This window comes from Bacillus rossius, chromosome 3 (assembly GCF_032445375.1).
Source record: "Bacillus rossius redtenbacheri isolate Brsri chromosome 3, Brsri_v3, whole genome shotgun sequence".
Classification (NCBI taxonomy): domain Eukaryota; kingdom Metazoa; phylum Arthropoda; class Insecta; order Phasmatodea; family Bacillidae; genus Bacillus; species Bacillus rossius.
Window position 1 is genome coordinate 105,996,835 of NC_086332.1, and position 15,940 is coordinate 106,012,774.

The 15,940-nt window shown below is 41.2% G+C and overlaps 1 long non-coding RNA gene across 1 annotated transcript in view; it reads left to right on the forward strand.

The window, feature by feature from the left end:
* Positions 1–13,778, forward strand: part of LOC134531484 (uncharacterized) — a 101,091-nt gene extending 87,313 nt beyond the window's left edge. Inside the window, exon 3 of the long non-coding RNA XR_010075006.1 lies at positions 13,664–13,778. This is a non-coding gene — a long non-coding RNA (uncharacterized LOC134531484). The remainder of the gene's footprint in view (positions 1–13,663) is intronic.
* The last annotated feature ends 2,162 nt before the right edge of the window (positions 13,779–15,940 follow it).

A 15,940-nucleotide genomic window follows, 5' to 3' on the forward strand; every position in this document is an offset into this window, starting at 1 on the left:
GCCCTCCTACTTTTCCGTTTTTTGATTCTCACATGAATAACTGTGAATTTAATCTTTTCCTCGGCAGATCGTATATGGAATTTTGTGATAAGTCCATTGTTCCGTTGGACCTTCCCTTTTTTCAAAAAACTAACTCCATATGGATCTTCACCACCAACCACTCTATTGATGTTGCGTTTCTGTGTAGAACTTCTACCATGTCTTTTGAGCCTTTCACCATGTCCATAATTGGCAGTGGATATATCAGCAACGCATCACACTGTGATATTGTAAGTCCGTTCTTTCGAACCTTTGGATCTGTTAGCTCATCCCTACATTTGAATTTATCACTACCTTCTGTACACGTTCCAAAATTTAACTTTAATTTAAGTCACTTAAGTTTGCCTATTTTGTCTAACCTAACATTAAATACCTCCTTGATTAAGGACATAAATAATTTGCTAATTTCTCAACCCAGTGGAGTTTTTTTTAAAGATATTGCTAACCTATTATGTATTCACACAGTTGTTGAGTCATTGTCCTATGTAAGTTCTATTGCTATAGCCTTTTCTTGCCTAGTTTTGATAGGTATTCTTATCCTCAGTTTGTTTATTTGGTGGAAGTCGCGGACCAATGCGACCACTCCACCTAATACTACTCCTACCATTCCTTCAGGTACTATCCTCATTCCTCTAGCTTCATCCTCCTCGGTAGAGTAAGTTTGTGCAGTGTGTATGTAATTTTTGTTTTATTTTAATTGTCAGGGACTTAATAAAGTTTTGGAGAATTTAGTGATTGTTGTCACCCACCTGCTATGTTGTGGTTTGAGGGAGGGAGTGTGTGCCGTTTTGCAGCATTTAGCTGGGCGTACACTCGCTTTGCTTAACTCTTTGTGTGTTTATTTTTTTTGTTTCGGCAAACTGAACGCTGGTTTATTTTTTTTAAGAATTTCTGTTATGGGGGTAATTTATTTGTAATTTTGTCTTTAAGTGAAGGTATGTTTAGTTCAAACCATTTGTATTGTATTTTTATTATCACATAATTACTATCTAATTTAAGTGCATCAAGAATCAAAGAAAAGAACTCTGAACCAATTTAATTATTTTATAGTTTATTTAATTATTATATTTTGGTCAAGGCAGTGTACTATTCTAATTTCGGAACTGTTCTTTAAATTGCGCATTTGTGACAATGTTTTGTTAACTGTGTAATGCCATCTATGGTGACTTCCTTCTTCTTGGCGACCATCATGTGAATAACAAGTGTTAATTATCTGCTCTAATTTACCACCGCATTCATGCGGTAATTTCAAGTTTGGTTAGCCGCCAATTGGGTGAGTTTTCGCAGATTTCTCTGGAAATCATGCTGGACATTTATTTTTAAATATTTCATCATGTAATTAGTCTTTGAAATGTTTTTATAGCGGCCCACGAGTCATGGATCAGGAGTGCTTTTCTATGCCGGCCATGCTATGAACAACTTGTAACCCTTGTTTGGAGTAGAGGATGTTCTCCTCTACCTTTTCTGACGGCTACGGGATTCACTCACTCATGAATTCAGGAAAGTGATTCTTCGTTTTCATACTTCGCATGAAGCATGTTTCGGCAAATGATTTGGACAACCTACCTAAATTTATTTTATAAAATTTTCATCGTTCTTATTGTTTTTTTTGCTAACATAAATTTAAAGTAATTTAAAGTAACGTTAATTATTTATTTAATGTTTTGGGGGCCCATCTTTTAAAATTTAAGGTACCAAAGGTAACAAGTAACTCATGATATTCTATTTATTGTTTATGAAGATTTATAAGTAATACTGTAATACTCACAAAGTTTGTTTTAAAATCAAATATAAATGATGGTCTGAAAATGAGTTGGTTTCTATCTTTTACTATACTTAAATATTACCCCCAAGTTAACCTAAAACAAAATATTTCTTTTAATTTTGTGAGCTGATTGTTCAGTCGGCCTACTTTTCTGCCTAACTACTTTCCACCTTGAGGTAAGACACCATTGAACCTAAGGTTCAAGGCAACTTCCACTGCGGGCCTTTCTCGGAATGGTTAAACCTAGCCAGGCTGGGAAAGGTTGGCAGAGTACACTCCCTTAGATTTCCCATGATAATATCTTACTGCCACCTGTACACATAAAGCTCGGACTTAATGAAGAATTTAGTGAAAGCGATTAATCAAGAAGGAGAAACTGTCATGTATTTATAGTCTAAATTCCCACATCTCAGTGATGCAAAGATCAAATATGGAATCTTCGCTGGACCACAAATTCGAGAGCTGTTGAAGGATAGAACATTTAATAGGGCCATTAAAGGGAAAGAGAAAGCAAAGTGGGTAGCCTTCAAAAACATTGTTCACAAATTCTTGGGAAATCAAAGAACTGAAGATTAACTATTAGATGTTAATAAACGTCTTAGGACACACCAAGAGCTAAGTTGGAATATGTCGCTCAAAATATACTTTTTGGACTCGCATCTCGACTTCTTTCCAAGCAATTGTGGTTCTGTGAGTGATGAGCACGGGGAATGCTTCCATCAAGACATTTCAGCAATGGAAATAAGGTATCAGGTCAAGTGGATCTTATCTATGCTTGCATACTATTGCTGGAATATCATGAGAGATGTCCCAGAAGTAGATTACAAATGAAAACAAAAAAAAACCGTAAATGCTCAGAGTAAATATTTTCATAGGTAAGGAACCAAAGGGAGAAATTCCATACATACGTTATATGTGTACATTATATATGCATACATATATATGTATATATTTGAACCAAGAGCTAACAAAACATTTCTGGTATCATATTATTGTTCTTGGACTTCAAATTACATAGTCGAAATTGACTGTTTTTGTTCATGATAGAGACAGCATTAATTTTTTTGTAGACCAGTGTTATCTGCCTTGCCTTGAAAGTTGGACGACCAATGAGTTCTGCCATGCCATAACTACCATCATACAGTGAAACAACACTAATATCGCATACCTTCCTTAGATTTTGAAGAAATATTCCTAAAGTACTGTTCGATATGAGCTTATAAAACGATTTCTCGAGAGTATTCGCAGCTTTAGCTCTACATTCGATATGCACGATAATGAAATTGGCCATCCAGGCCTTCTGCTCAAAGCATAGAACATGTTGAACATTGTCCAGGATGGCCCCATACCAAAGATAGTGCTGCATTGTTTTGGCATGCAATATATGTATATATTTTTCACAGTGTGAGAGTTAGTAAAAGTTTCTTCATTGTACTGTTTGGTGGTACTCCATTCACGGGTTCAAGGGGCAGATCGAAAAGACAATCGTGACAATCACAGGGGAAGGACTGTTATACTTCCATGAAATGCGAGCAGTCACCATCAGTGCCCATGGTGGCAAACTCCCAATTAGCATAATCATGTTCCTGCACCCACTGAAAGTTGCTGATCAGAATCTTACCCAACATTGTGAGTTCATAGAGGGAGTTAATGTAGAATTAGCATATGTAAGACTCCAAGAGACTGGTATAGAACTCGGCCATGTAATGAGTACTAGCCTTTGCTTAGCAGCGACTAATGTTGGTGATGCCAACATGCATAGCACTCTCCAGGAAGATTTACTTGCGAGGATATTAATTAACTTAAGTTGCTCAAAATACCATTCCACACAAGTAATGGGACATACCACAAACAAAGTACCTCAAAATGTATAAGGACACAGAAAACCCTGGAGAGTTAAGGCTATGAGGGGTCCAAGAGGTTCTTTCTTTCTTTCTTTCTCACATCATTACAGCAATCGATATAAGTAGTATGTAATAGTTCCTCCGGGGACAGGGTTCAGGGTGTGGTGCCTGTGGTGCCGACCGCCATCTTGGATGGCCGTGACCTTGACCCTTGACCTTGACCCCAGCGACCATATTGGATACGCCATCTTGGATCTGCCAATTTGGAAGATGTCATTTTGTTTTCTGCTATTTTTATTTATGATGTTGCAATTTTTGTTACGGCCGCCATCTTGAAAATCTTTATTTATTATCGGATGTTTATGAAAAAAATTAAAATTTATAAAAAATTCAATTAATAAAATTTTAATAAAAAATATTTAAAAAACATACTTTTACGACATGGAGCTTGGAGTCCTCGGTTCGAACCTGGTGAAGGCAGAAAATAAAAATGGCAATCGATCCTTCCCTCACAGTGGCTGCTGGCATACTGACCCCCACCACTTTTTCATAGCATATATATCATCAGGAAGTATGATGTCATGTCCGCCATCTTGAAAATCCGTAATTTTAATGATAGATTCGGAAAAAATTCCAAAATTCAATAATAAATTTTTAATAAATATTCTGATTTATTAGATCGATTCCTGTCATTCGTTCGAACCCTGTATGATGCAGAAAATTGTAATTTTATGTAAAAAAATAATAATTTCAATAAATCATGATAAAAACTCTTAAAGAGGCTTAAAATCCTATACTACCAGCCTCCAGTAAGCCGTTAGGTCCACCATATTGGAAATTTGTATTTATTGACTCATAAATTTATAAAAAAATTATTAAATTAATAAAATATCAATCATTCATCTAACTATAGAATCGATACATGGAAAATAAACAAAATGAAGTAATTTCAGGTAAAGGTTACAGGTTTGAGAAAATAAAAACACCGCAAGTTCTTTTAAAAACAAAACAAAAACAATTATAACATAAATTCTACACTACAAGAACAAAAAAAAATCAAATTACTAAAGTCTTGAGCATTTCTCGATTTCTGCATCTGCCACCCACGAAATAAAGCAAGGTGGAAAGCCCCACCACTTAACGTCGGATCGTCCATTTCTTCGTTTTATAATCTTCTCCACCAAGTACGTATCAGGATACAACATAGGCTGAATCTCTTCGGCATAGAAGCCGCCACGAATAGGTTTATGGTCCAAATCTTCGAGGTAGTAGATCCTAGGCTCTGATTCACGTACATGTGTCACACAGAAAAGTTCGGGACTCCAGTTCGCAGTGAAACCTTTATCTAAGATACCTTTCAGCTTGGAGATTTGCACAATGTCACCGATGTTAGATTTAAGCTTCCGTGGATCTTTCTTCTTCGTGTTTGAAAACACTGTTCGAAGTAGGCGATTGTCCTTTACGTCCTTTGGTTTCATTTTCGCTGTAGAATGCACTGTGGAATTATACTCGCTTATTAGTTTCGGCAAGATTTCAAGCCACTTGTAATTTCCGTTAGCCGTGAACTGTCGCCACATCTTGGAATGCAAAGTTCTGTTAAACCTTCCGACAATGGAGGCTTTAACATTACTAAATGTAGAATAGTGTATATGCAATACTTCATCAAAGCGTTGAAGGTTACATTGAAGAATTCTTTCCCGAGGTCCGTTTGCAGGTGCGACGGTACACGACCATCCTGCAAAATATTGTCCATGGCCTTGGCTACTTCAGTTGCAGTCTTTGATTTTACAGGTCTAGCCCAAGCGAACTTGCTATAAACATCGATGACTGTCAACATGTACTTGAAACCTTTATTCAATCGGGAATATGGTATCATCTCAACAAGGTCCACCTGGAATAAATCATCAATTCCACGAAACTATAACCTTGCGACGAAGGTATTTTCGTCTAGCAGGAGCATGAAGTTCGCTAGCGATTCCAGTTCGATTCATTGTATGTAGCCAGCTTCCCTCAGTTCTTCAAGTATGGAGACTATTTCGTTGATGTGCGAATAGTTTCCTACACTAAGCGAAGCATGTAGGATTCTAAGGCGATCCACTAATTCATTGGGGTCGTCCAAATATACATAGTCAAATTTCTGACCACTTTCTAGCTTTTTTAAATCTTCACCATGATTAACAAGAATGTCGATATTTTCGTGATCGTCGTCTTTATATACACCACTATCTGGATCGTTATCGCGAAAATGTGCATTGGTTAGCTCTAGCTGTTTTTTGTACTCTAGTAAGTCTTTGTGAGAATATCCTTTAGGCTCCCTGCGAAACAGCAATTCTTACAGACCCGGAGTCCCGTGCGTTTAGAACTCTTCTATGCGCACGATATTTCCTGGTAGAAAGTCTGTTTCTTTAGCACCGAGGAACCACTTATTAGGTTTTCTTAACACTCCATAGGTCGTGTCATTATTTCGACTAGTAAACGATATTAGGTATGGTCGTACCATTGCATTTACTTGGTGTCATTTTTTTGGTATTTTTTCTTGTGCATGGACTCTGTACTCGTTAAGTCCTCTTCTTCTCGATCTAGTTCATACTTTCTCTTCTTTACAGTTGGCATTTCATCTTCAACTTCTGTCTTCACATTGATGGCTGGTTATTCGTTATTTTTAAGTTCGTCGAGGCGACTTGAAATTGGTTTAAATATCTCTTTATTTTCCATCTCACGTGCAAGGCAGGTTCGTCTAGCAAGTAGATATTTTTCACGAACAAACTGTATAGCTCGATGAAGGTCACTGTCCAGGTTCTACATTGTACTGGCTGACAACATATTTGCAAGACCTCCTTTTAAACTTTTTTATTCGTTCGCAGAAACTTCTTTCTTGTGTTTGACTGAATATGAATTTGTTGACAAGTGAGTTAGTGATGATTTCAGACTACTTTGAAAATTCCTCAAATCGTCACGTCTTAGTGCATTAGATACTTCGATAATGTCGTGAATTCGAGAATCCGAGGCTTCCACACGCTGGTCGATGGCAACGAGATACTCTAGTAATTAGTTTTTCACACTTTCTACTTTATGAGCCAGTAGCGAAATGTATTTGCGGGTAACGTCGTCATGAAACTTGAGAGCAGTACGTAAGTCTCGACTGCTACGACCGAATTTTGAAATGCTATGACTCATGTTTGACGATAAACTGATCGAAACCTTGTCTGTACCTACCCTTATTTAGAGGCCAGTCTTTGACTATAACTAGGAATACGTGTTATTTTTTCCAACATAAGGAGCACATGTCTTTGAATTCCTGGAAATTAATGTCGGTGTTTACGTGAGCATCATAAGCGTGACGTAAATTAAGTTCGTACATGCGAAAAAGTACTATGACATTTGCGTTGTGTCGTAGGAGATAGTTTGGAATACGATTGTACGTCTGACACAGGTAAACGCAGTCTACGTTAGCGTGTCTGCCCATGGAAAAGTACTCTTGTATTATGCCTTGCTTCTCGCACATTACATCGTCGAAAACAAACACGGAATTGGCTTTTGTTTCGCTTGGAGGTACCACATCCGCATTATCATTGAATGGAAAATACTCCAGACCATCCACCGATTGTAGAACTGTAGCTAGTCGCTGGTACTTTGGCTGTTGCAACGATTTGGAATAGAGGTACACATTTTTAAACCTAAGACAGTTTGGCTCCTCTAATGAATTCAGTAGAACGCACGTTTTACCGCAGTTGGACGGACCCACCATTATGCATCGTATGGCAGAAGGCAACGGTAAGCCATGTCGTGATTCACGCGCACTAAATACATCCTCTTGCTTAATGCGCACGGGCAAACAAACTTCTTGCTTGACGACTTGAATTGTACTGACAAAAAATTGTATAAAAGAAGCGTATTTATACTTTCTGGTCAGTTGTGCGCAATGACTCGAAGATGTAAGAACAAAAAACACATCGGTGCAGGACTCGTAAACTCGCTGATAAACCAACCTACCCTTCGAGCTACACATTCCCGGATACAGATTCTACGGCCCCGGCACTAAACTAGCGAAAAGGTTAGCTGGCGGTGACGTGGGCATCACGATATTCCACATTAATTAAGCAAGGATTTGGAATCCAGACACCGGGCCGACGAGATAATGGCACAGGAAGCCGAATATATGGGTAAATCGTCAAACGCGGGACTAGGAGAGAAAATCGCAGCCTGGGGCGTTTCCAAAATCATGAAGACAAAGACCAAATTAGGACTGGGTGCTCGTCGAGCCAGTTCCATCAAGTCACAGACTAACTCACGCAAGACCAAACGCAAAACTGGTGCAGGCATGCAAAAAGCCATGCAAAAATTACAGACCCTCGACAAAAAGATTATGGGAGGATTTCTTCCTTTGCTTTTGCTGGCATTGGGTGCTCTCGATGGCCACATCGGTGCAACAAGCAGTATAGTGCGGGCAGTCAACACTTCGAAGAATGAGCGCAAGCAGTTAAAAGAAGCACAACGACACAATGCCAGCATAGAAGCCATTGCCATGGGTAAAAAAACGGTGCAGAACTCTACTTGCAACCTCACAAATCAGGTCGAGGCATGAGAAAGAAACGAATGAAAAAATCCTAAGTTCTTTGCCGAAACATCCACTCACCAATATAGATTTATTCAAGTACGCTCGAAAACTGAAAATACCAAATTTCCGAGGCGTTTTTATGCGAGACACTTTATCCAGCAAGCCAAAGACACGTGAACGTGCCATAATTAATTTAGATCGGGTCGTGGCACGCACTAGGTGGCGTACATAAAGTCTGGAAAAATGGCCAAGTATTACGATAGTTTTGGAAATTTACGGCCTCTGCCAGAACTTAGGTGGTACCTGGGCTGGACCACTACATTTTTCCACAATTATGAAACAGGACAGTCACCTAATCAAACAAACAGCGGACACTTGTGTCTTCGCTTTTTAACTAAAAAAATTTATCTGCGAAAAAAATTGTTTTGCCTATAAAATAACTGTTCAGATGAAAATTTATTAGTCATGTCGATAACACTTACCTTGTCATATCACGCATCAGAGCTGCGGGCGGTCCATTTTCCGCCTTTGAATTTATACGGAGAATAGTGTATCGGAATCGTAGATTTTCAAACGTATAATTCCATACCGAATATCGACGAAGAAAATTGCAAGATCTGCTTCCTGACAAGCGATGGGACCGCTCATGAAATACAGTTACCTGTTGGCTCTTACGAAATTGAAATTACAAATTACATCAGGGATATGTTACCACAGGATATAGACTTTCAACTGCGTGGAAATCCAAACACTCAATAAATCATTCTAACATGCAGTGAAAATATCAACTTTATGAAACCTAGTACCATAGGTACGATGATCGGATACGAACCAAAGGTGTATGATACATGAAGAACGTACGAATCTACGCGTGCAGTAAACATTTTACCTGAGAATGTCATAAGAATAAACTGTAATTTGGCAAGTGGAATGTATCTCAAATGAATACTAAGCAACATGCTGCACGAGTTTTCGCCGATGGTGCCGCCAGGATATAAACAGGTCGAAGTAACGCAAAGTATCATTTACATTCCAGTCGTCGTGAAGTGCGCTCACGAAGTATTCATCAGAATCGTTGACCAGCAAGGAAGATTGGTGAATTTTCAAGACGAAGAAATTATATTACGTCTGCACTTGAAGCGATGGGCATAAAGTTCGTAACACCAAACAGTTATAAAAGAAATCGCATTGGTGTGAATAATAACAGTTCTCTACCAGACATCGGTGCATTAACACCTGACAGCATAAAGTATCTTCTTAGTATTGGACAAGTTTCAAATAAATATGTTAGACGAAATCGTCAACGTGGAAGATACGGTCATTTTTGATGACAGCATTACGAAAATGGAATAGCACAAGTACCAGCCTTTCCTTCTCAGACCGTACGCACTACCATCAGTAGTACGCATTGCTGTACCAAGATATATGTACTTTACCTTCGCAGTCATTTCTAAGTATAAGAGGCACACTGACAATTGCGGATGGTACGCATCCGACAACGACGTCAATATCCTGCAATGGTATTCTTCACCTAATCGAGCGTATTACATATGTACTCAATGGCGTCGAGGTAGACCAGACAAGAGATGTAGGCATAACATCTGTTATGAAAAATTACCTTTCGCTCACGCCAAATTAACTGTCTGCTGCAAAGATGGCCGGTTGGACTCTCGAGGATGAATATAAGAGTCCGGTTTATACCGAAGGAAAGTTAGAAGTTTGTGTTCCTCTGTCTATGCTTCTTGGATTCGCTGAGGAATACATGAATATAATCATTAATTCGAAACAAGAGCTCGTACTGCTTCTAGCCAACATGCACATTAATGCAATTGTCGCTGCTGCAGAAAACCCTCAAGATGTCTCGCTAACACTACAGTCTATCGTGTGGATGCTGCCCCACATCCAAGTGAGCACCGTTGAACGAGTCAAGATGTTGAAGAACATAGAAAATGGCAAGACCTTCGATGTGCCATTCCGATCTTGGAGCCTGGAAACTTATCCTGGCTTGCTTCATAGTCGGCGTATCAATTGGATTGTAAAGTCCAGCTTCACTACGAAAAAACCAAGTTACATCATCGTCGGGCTTCAGACCGGAAGACAGCTCAATGCAGGAGTAAGTCGTTCCGTATTCGATAACTGTCAAATACGTAATGTAAAAATATTTTTAAACAGCGAAAGCTATCCATATGTTGATATGAACATGGACTTGAAAGTGGAAGATTTCTTCTCGCATATCAAATGTACGCCAAGTTTCAGCAAGCATACTATGGGCGGAGACAGTCACCGATACTGAGTCCCGACAGTTTCAAGAACAAGGCACCATTAATGGTGTTTGACGTTTCCAAACAGGATGATCGAATAAATTCAAACATCATTGACTGTAGGATCGAGATATCGACTAGCGGAAATATTCCACCAAAAACCTATGCTTTTTGTCTGATTACTTCACGATCGACTTGCATCGTACAATTGTCAAGACAAACTAGTGAAAATTCTGACATAAATACCGTTTCGTTTTCGATAATAATTTAGTTACGACCGAGCATTGCTAGCGACAAGATGTACTGCAACCTGCAAGGTTACCAGAGGCAAAATGGATTCGTGTTCAGGGAAATTAGCGTCACCTCCGGAGACAAGACTTGAACTCACACGTTCCGACCTCCGTATCCCTGGAAATTATTAGACAATGGCCTGGAGTGGGACGAAGGTAAAATTCCATACCACCAAGAGAAAACCACTATTGATGATTTATTATTTCAAAACAAAATAATTTTCGTTACTGGACCTGAGCAGAAGAAATGGCTGAGCAAGTTGTGTGATGCGTCAGTTGAAATTGTAGACCTACAGAACGATTTTGGCTGTCCTTCCCTGCGCAAGCTTAGTGCAATATATGACGTGCAGCCACGTGACAAGTTTGAACGAGTATGTGCCGGTACAAACTCGCAGTTAATGCAGAAATGGAATACACAGTGTTAGTAGGAGCCTGCATATATAAAAGGTGTGCATCCATTCGTGCCTTCAGTTGACGTCGACCTGCAAGAAGATGTTTACGTTTCATCCTGCTAATGTGTACGTGAGTGTAAGACCTAGCTTCATCAGTGTCGAGTACAGCTATTGGGATGCCGGGTATTTACGTACATATACAGAAACCTGTGATGGAGGCGCTCAGCATTGGCAGTTTGCGCACTTTCCTGTGTCCTACGAACCGACTCAGCAGGTATTAGATTGTTGCGAACCTGGAAACTGCGCCGTCTATCACATGAGACAGCACAAACCTTCCTGCTAGCATCGGTGAGGTAGTCGCCTCGTCTGCACGAGCAACACCAAACATGAGCGTGTTGCAACCTGTTGCGACCTGTGATGCTTCTACGCAGACGTCCAAATGCAGTGCGTCTCGTCGTCGAAGTTCAGACAGTGAATCTGTTCCAACTAGCACTGAGCCAAAGCCCTGGCACAGACATGGTCACAGACATCATCGACCATGTTGTAACGCCCCTCGTGCCTCAAAATTGAATTATTTTAAATTAATTAAAAAGAGCCTTGGAAACTTGCTGGGTAAGAATAATAAGAAAAATAAGTTTATTGAACAGAGGTGGCACGAGGTGGAGAACAAGACAATCTGGAACTCCCTGACACAAGCAACTGGGGAGCTGGTAGATCGTTTAAGGGAAGAAGGTATATCATAAATAAATTAACACTACACAAGTAGCTTGGTCTATAGGTTCCCTGTTTTATTTAAAAATGGAAATAATGAATTCCGTTTTCCATTTGATTTGGAATTTATAAGTTTCCCAATTAATGATATTAACAATATACTTTAGTTTTTCGAGAAAGGGCCGGCCCTATATTAGTATAACAACACATACTTAACTTTACCAACAAACAATTACATAAACAAAAATTTATAAGTATCACACCAAAATTTGATTTGTCCAATTATTACATCGATGATTATTTTTATTGATTCTACATATTCTTGAGGAAAGCACTGTTCGCTGGTGGGCTATTCGATTAATGTAGTTCGTAGCTAGAAAGTGGGGGGGGGGGGGGGGATGTTGATTTTACATTACCACCCGGGTCTTCAAAAGATAACGTCGGGTCGCGGAAACATCTCTTCTAACGTGACCCGCAGTGGAGGTGCAGGACCACGAGCTGGGAGCAATTTGTCTCTCCAGCACTTCGACCCTGTCTGAAAACCAAATCAAATTCAAAACGAATTAGACTTGCTTCCAGACAGCCCTACACCATCGGTGCAAAAGGCCAACCAACGGGAATGTGGGGGAAAAGGCCGGATTACTCACCAAACAGGGTGTAGAGTTCGGAGCTCACTAGGTGTCTCGCGCCGACATTAGGATGTCGCGGACCGAGAAGACGCGGATGCGCGAACGAAGCCGAAAAATGTAAAAAAAAAAAATACTAAAACTTAAAAATTAGAGACATGACTTGAACTAATTACTACTACTGACCGACTACTGAACAAATGCGATCACATCCCTTAGAGCAACTGACTACATCTCTTCTGCACCCGAATTCGCAATTCCCGCGAAAAACCTCCTAGCGCAGAGGATGTCGAGAAGACGTGGTCAGTAGCCGCGATCAGAAGACTGAGTCCACGAGGGCGGACGAGGCTTCTAATTAAAACAGGCGCTAAAGCCCTAGGGAGGAGGGGGGAAAGTTCGGTTCTAAGCCGAAAATTTCCGAAGGAGTCCGAGGCGGGCGTGACAAGAACATGACATGCGCGCTCTCTACCGGACCGAAACGAAGACAACGAACAATCGACTTCTACAGGTCGGGAGGAAGAAGCATAGGGCCATAAGGCGTAGCGGCGCTGCGCTCTGACGGTGTAAAGGGGAACTAACGGAGGCGGTGAACTGACTCGCCGCCAGGTGTCACGAGCGTAGTCTCAGCTCGTTTGCCACCATGGGTGAAGTTGCTTTTTTCTGCCGCTAGGTTTCGCGGAGGTCTCTTGGCTAAGTTCATGTCAGGTCACTGCTCCTGGATTTCTCAGAACTAAGGGGGAAGGGTGAAGGAAACAAAAGGCGCAACGAAGCTGGGAACAACCGTCCATGGGATACGCTTTCGTGACAAGACTTACTACTCTCAGCAGCTCTCTGAGAAGTAGCAGCTTGCAGCCCAGAAGCTGCTCTATGCAGTTTTGGTCATGCAGGGAATTAAAATTACAAACTCGGGACGTGACTGCAGGCGAGAGAAATTTCAACCGGGCTGACCCTGTCCATATTAGACAGCAAAATATCAGATTGGCCCCCTGGGAAGGGGCTTCGGTCCACTGGCACAAAGTTTAAATCCGTGGCGTACACCGGCCTAACAAAAAGTAAATCACCCCCATTAACAACCAGATAAATTAAAAAATAAGAAACCTCAAACAATTTTAAAATTATAGAAAAAATTAAAAAAGGTGACGAAATGCCTAATTTCCGGCACAATGTCTCACCGCAGGTGTCGTCGGCGGAGAAGATGACCAGGTGGTAACCTGTGTTCCTGATCCCGTGACCTGCGACCAGTTGGAACCGGAGCCAACGAACCAGTTGGAACCAGAGTCGACGAGGCAGTTCGTGCAGCATTAAAGACTTTGCTTTCGAAAATGCTTAATTCCCTAACTTAATATGCATTTGTGTAATTTCTCTAAATAAATGTGTAAAAACGGAAGTTGTGTGTTTTTATTGCTATAATTTTAGGGTACCTAATAAAATATTATTTTTAAATACAGTCAATATTTTGACTCATGTAGTATACCATTAGGCCTCGAGTATATAAGCGAGGTTCAGACGACTGGACCTGTACTATCCCGAGCGGCTGGGAAGATGCATACAGTCCATCCTTGCTTGAAGGTAGTGTGAGGATGTGATAATTAAGTGCAATAACACAATATGACAATTCAAGCCGGTAGTAAGGTCGTTTTATTGAACAGTTCTTTATACAATATCAGTTAGATACACTGTATGTATTGCTGCGGACTTATACACATTCAGACGAGAGTTCACACAGTGTACGAACGTCGCACACTGCCTGGAATGTGTTACAGCGAATCCCCTATGGTCCACACAGTTCCTGGATCTAACACCTTTAATGAGCTGTCTTACCACGATACTCCAAGAGGTGTTTATCAGCCATGGGATGTCTTACCACGATTCCTCTAGTGGCTGCTGCCCGGCACTGCCGGGAAAACTCTGACAAATTAGTCGATGAGCTTTCTGTTATAGACTGCACAGGAGTGCCCCTTGTCCTTTATTGAGGGCCATGTGACCAAGCGTGCGTGTGCAGCGCTTCCCAGGGTTCGTGTGCAACAACTCCCACCAAGCTCCACTGATACTTCCCCTGCCTCGTGAGGGGAGTTGACCCTTGTCCTTGTGCTGTTTATCATAATTTTCGGGCACAAATTTTGAATTTTGAATTTTATTTTTAATTTTTATAGATGGATACCCAAAAATAAGGTTGCATTTTTAATGTCATTTAATTTTGTTTCCATTACTGTACACTCCGACGTAATCTTGTGCAACCTAGTGCACCTGCGCTTGTTCGCAGGCCCAATTAGATACCTTTTGCTGACATTTGGTGATCGCGGAATCTCGGCCGCGGTTTGCATCATGATTTCTCCCTGTAACAGTATGACTTTTCGTGCTAGCGAATGCTACCCCAAGCCCACGGCTAACAACTTTCATTTCTCGGATGCAAGCATAGGTAAGCGGTTTCGCAGCACGTCGAGGACCATATTACAGTCCTCGGCGACGCCTCGGGACGGTCCACACGACGCCGTTCCCAGGCGACTTAGCAATTTTAGACCCCCCTTCCCTCATCTCCCACCTGTGGCTTCACGAGAAATTCAACCCGGAGCATCGACCCCCGTGAACCCGCTCAGGGTACATGGTCTCCAAAAGGACATTCGCCCTTGTCAAACAGAGCCCTCAGCGAAGCCTAGCGGTGGGAAAAATCCTTAACCTTGCTTGGTCCGCTGGTTGCGAGTGTCACCAGTACACTCTAGCGGACGTTTCTGTGACCCTCCAGTCAGGTTCTCATCTTTGCCGCCAGAGCGCACTACTCATCCCTCCCATAAGAGACAGCTTGTCACAATCGACCTTGGTAGCAGTCGCAGTGCGATTGCGATCTTAGTTCGCCTGCGACTCGCTTGAGAGCGCAGCGAGTGCTTTGCAGTCTGCTTCGCCCCTTCAGGTATCTCCCGACACCTTCGGGCAATCACCACCTCCCCCTTTTTGGATGAGCACAGTAACCTGCTTTAATTAGGCGCCACAATGCCCTTTTCAAAGATTCGGCGGGCAGCATCTGGTCTGTGCGGACCATGCTTCGCAATTCACGAGAGTCCAACTCTGTAGTTCTTCCAAGACTCGACACTACGTCATGTAGTCGCCAACATCAGGGCATTGAGGCCTCAACTGTCTTATTTTTAAATTTGGCTGCCCTTAATAGTTTTTTTTAAATCTAAATTAGTTCTTCTTTTCTCGACATGGCTACCGCGAACTTCCGCGCCGGGAGCTGCCTTCCCAAGATTAGCTTCAAGACCCCAAATTAGAATGGAACTTCACTGTCAAATTAGCAGTCCGTGATTGGGCTCATGCAGTCAGAAGTTTTCTCCCCTCTCCGGTCGACATACAAGTTTCTACATAAAATGATTTCTTCTGGACTTTAATCTACCGTAACCTCCGGTGCCAGGACACAGGATTGAGCTAAATTCATTTGAAAAGAAAATTTAAAAAAAAT